Here is a 4590-nt window from a genome sequence, read left to right on the forward strand (position 1 = left end):
TTTGTGAAGTGTTTCTATTGCTGAAGTATTCTAATATGCAATGTATTTAAGCACAGTGATTTTATAGAAAGAAGCACGAACCTTACTCCAGGGGCGGATCCAGAAATTCCGTAAAGGGGAGGCGCCTTTGAAAAATTAAAGGGGCGCACGCACCCCCTACATCTTTTCTTTTTATTTCTTTTGTTTTAACCAAAAATAAGGAGGGCGCGCGCGCCCGGTGCGCCCCCCCTCCCCCCTCCCCTCTGAATCCGCCAGTTACTCGTAGCTATATGCCTAATTAGAACATAAAGTGACGGGAGTATGAATAACTCGAACGGAAAATGTAGACTGCGGGTGTGCATGTGTGCGTGCGGACATGAGAGCGTGTGTGTGTGCGATGTGTGTGTGGTTGTATGTTTGTGTGTGTAGAGAGATAGAAGGAGGGAGCTTGTGTGTGCAGACGAAAGGTTACAAGATGAAATAAGGGAACTACACAGAGTACATTTTTTTTTGTACAGATGTTCATATCATAGAATAGATCGTCTGATAAGAAAATACATGTACGCACTTTTTATGGGGGGGGGGGCGATTGTCCACGAGTACAGTGCAAACATAATCAATGAAAAAAACAATATTGTGGGTTTTTTCGTTCGCATGCATGTGTGTGTGACCGTGCATAACATTATACATGCTTTATTTTATTGTGAAATGAAATTTCAGGGGGAAACAGCAAGATTGTAATAACAAAGTGATAGTTCATGCAAAATGATACATGCTCACGTAAAAAAACAACAACACACAAACACACATATACACATTAAAAAAAAAACTTTAGGAGGGGAATATAACAAGATGCTCTACTAATATCGTAGATTATTATCATCGTTATTGCATGAGGGTTAAATATTTTGTTCGGACATAATATTGAAGCGATCTTAGTTTGCTCGACGGAATCCTAACCCCCTCCCCTGCAATAACAGAGTTTGTCCATTCGGATTTTATGAGATCGCTATCTACCATCATTTCCTTTTTATGTTTACTCTCCATTGATAGCATGCATCAAGTGTGGCAGGGAGACACTGACAACAATGTTCCCACTCAGGGTTAATATTTCGTGTATTGGTAAAGTATATTTTTGGACACCTCCCGAGAAGGTTTGTTACAGAAAGAGTACACCGGTCATCTATGCCGGTATGAGCAACTAAACTGATAATATAGTACGTTATATGTCATGTATAACGCATTGTTTATGTGTGAAAAAGTTGTGAAAACTACAAACAAGCAATCAAACAAGCAAAAACACACGCACATACACACACGGCGACACGTACTCATAATTCTACACGCTAAGCTGGTATCTCACTGAGCGGCGAACGTTTGCGAACGTAGCGAATTTGAGATTCGCCAACTTTTCTGACGAATGTTTGCGAAAAATCAAAGTTCGCTTCTGCCATTAGCGACAGTTAGCGACTTTTAGCGATGCTTAGCGACAATTAGCAACACTTCAGCGAATGTTTGCAAAAGTGTTTGCGAAACACAGGTGGCGACTAGTAGCGAATGTTAGCAAATGTTAGCGACAATTTTGCAAATGTTAGCGACAACTTTGCAAATGTTAGCGACAGTTTTGCAAATATTAGCAACTGTTTGCAAATCCTTTGCGACAATTTTGCGAATGTTCTTGGACCTAGAAAAGTACCAGGCGATTATGTATAGTCAGACCCATAAAACGAAAGTAAGACCTTCCACTGAATTCAGATCTCTTGTGACAACCGTTCAAGATGGATTTCCAGTATATGGAAATAAATTTCTGCCAAGAAGAGGCTCAAGGTGTTGCTATCCTTGAAGAGCTGCTTTGTCAGGCTTCTGCTACAGCTATTGTGCAGCATAAGAGAAATAAAATAAAGAAAAACGAGAAAGGAAGAAGAAAAGAAAGACTGTTTGGGTCAGAGAGTGGTTGTTGCAGAGGACAGACTTGCAGCAATTGACATGATGGAGATGTCAAGAGCTTCAAGAACTTTCTTAAAGTGGACACTTGTCTGTTTCAGAAGCTTTTATATAGGAACCAGTATGGTTACTTGTTCGCTAGCAGTGGCGAATCAAATAAATATGTTAGCGACACCGTATTACGACCGTTTGCGAATTCTTACAAGTGTTTTGCGAATGTTTGCAACTGTTAGCGAAAATACAAATTCGCAAAGGTTCGCAAAGAAATTTTGAACATGTTCACAATTTCTTTGCGACAAGAAAAACTGTTTGCGACAAGAAAAACTGTTTGCGACAATAAAAACCGTTTGCGAACTTTCTTGCGACTGTTAACGAACCTTTTGCAACCCTTAACGAACCCTGGCGAAATCCCAAATTCGCTACATTCGCAAACGTTCGCCGCTCAGTGAGATACCCCCTTAAGCGGATAATTTTGTTACTAAATCTACAGTTAGAAGCACTATTGTTTTACGAGAAAAAAAAATGTTAAGTGGAATTGCTAATTAATTTGTCGCCACGTTGATTACTCTCTACACTTCAGCCACATATACTTTCATGTATTTTATCTTTTGCTTTAGAATAAGCTTGTAGCTTTAAGGACAGTTCCTATTGGATTCTAAAACAAGATTGATAACTGATGTTCTGAAAGTTGAAACATTTTATTTGCTTGTCACACATCGCCAGATTTCGCACAAGCCTACAAAACTCAATAGCGCCACTTACGAGGAAGTTTGATTACTAAAATGTCACGTAAGAGTTCGTAAACTTCTGCTCTGCCCTATCCCCTATTTGCTTTCTTTGGTCGATCTCCAGTGAACCGTAATGAAAAACAAAAAAAAAGTTGTCTTCCTCTCTCTCTACCCCACCCCCCCCCCCTCTCTCTCCTTCTGTTCATATACTAGTGTCCTTGTATATGTTCTTGGGTAGAACAGGATTCCTTAGCCCTGTAAAGCCCAAATTTTCATTTGCCACTCTTTAGCCCTTTATCTGATTTCAACCAAATTTGGTGACTTTTCCTCAAATCTTATTGCGAACATTTTGATGTATAATTTTTCTATATTTGAGGTCGCTGGTTGCCATGGCAACCATAAACTGACAACCATGTCGGTCAGATTTTGCATCTTTTTTCTGTTCCCATTTCATTTAACAGCATTACAGTGTATGAAATGGGGGTTTCTTGGCTGAAATTTGTTGAAGGAGCAAAATTTGAAGTAATTATGGTCCTGGAAATTTTTTGTTATTATTTCCTTTGTTTTTATGTGACAAAGGCGTAAAACAATAGAGATAATAGAGATAATTGAAAACAATAGGCCTAAAGATTGCCCTTCTATTTTGTGTTATTTTGATTCCTTCACCCAAGTTATGCCTCTGATATCATTAGTTTATCATATTATTAATTGGCAATCTCAAACTTCTACTATTATGCAAATATGAAATGTCATAACTACATGTACCCATCCCAAACATTTCTTCTCAGGTCTCATAATGTACTACTTTATGTGGATATGGATAGCGCCCCCATGTGGTGACCTTGAGAAATTCCAACCATAACAAATAATAAGATTCCACTTGCTTATCATTTGTGGCAAATATGAAAATGATTGGTGTATAATAAGACATATATAATGAGGATATAGAAATTATACAGAAAAATCATGTTTTCAGCATATTTCTTTATATTTTGGTAAATAGCGCCCTCCATGGGTGACCTCCAGAAAACTCAAATGTACGGTCATGCAGAGTATGAATTACTCTACCCATGTGCCAAATATGACGATGTTACATCAAATAATAAAAAAAGTTATATGGTTGCACAATGTGCCCCCCCCCCCCCCCCCTTTGGGCCTGCGAGGGGTCAAAATAGCTTGGGCTAAGGGACAGGAATATGTTGTAATCAACTCATGTAACACCAAGAGAGTATGTCACATAAACGACTGTTATTCTTATTTTTAGATAGTTCGAATCTAAGCCGTTAGCTGGATGAGGGCGCGAAACAATTTCGCTTGACCTCATTAGGTATAATCATACACTGTAGCTTGTCATAGCAATCACTGACCAAACAACAGCAACAATCATAACGAGGCTATAACTCTTCAGCGGAACCATTCTAAGAAGCGTTTTATCCCGCTTTAAGAAGTATCTCGATTGTTGTTATGACACTCAATGGAGATTATTCAGCCTTGCCGATTCACTCGAACAGTTTCGCTATCTGTTTGACTTATTTCAGACAATAGGAACTTTTTTAGCGACTTGATCTCAAAAGATTTTACAGGGTTTGTCCCTCTCTGAAGGATGCACTGTATATCTGACAAACAATAATGTGTTATTTCTCTTGCGCATAAAAAAACGTAGCATCTGATATTTTACCAAACATGTCAATAAAACCTTGACTGGTTGACAAGAATCAGCCAGTGTAGAGAATGTTATGATACCTAGTGGGGGGGGGGGGGGAAGAATACCGAAGAATTAGACAAAAATTCACCATGATTGTATTCATGAACGCATCATGTCGTATTAAGGACCAACCGGACAGCAAACTGTATCTGCTCAGTCTGTCATTAAAACGTTCAGGGAGACTATACGAGCTATTAAAGCTCTATGACAGGAAAACAATCAATGACTAAATCT

Source organism: Diadema antillarum, unplaced genomic scaffold (genome assembly GCF_040938485.1).
Source record: "Diadema antillarum isolate AM-2024a unplaced genomic scaffold, OU_Dant_1.0 seq00000247_RagTag, whole genome shotgun sequence".
NCBI lineage: Eukaryota > Metazoa > Echinodermata > Echinoidea > Diadematoida > Diadematidae > Diadema > Diadema antillarum.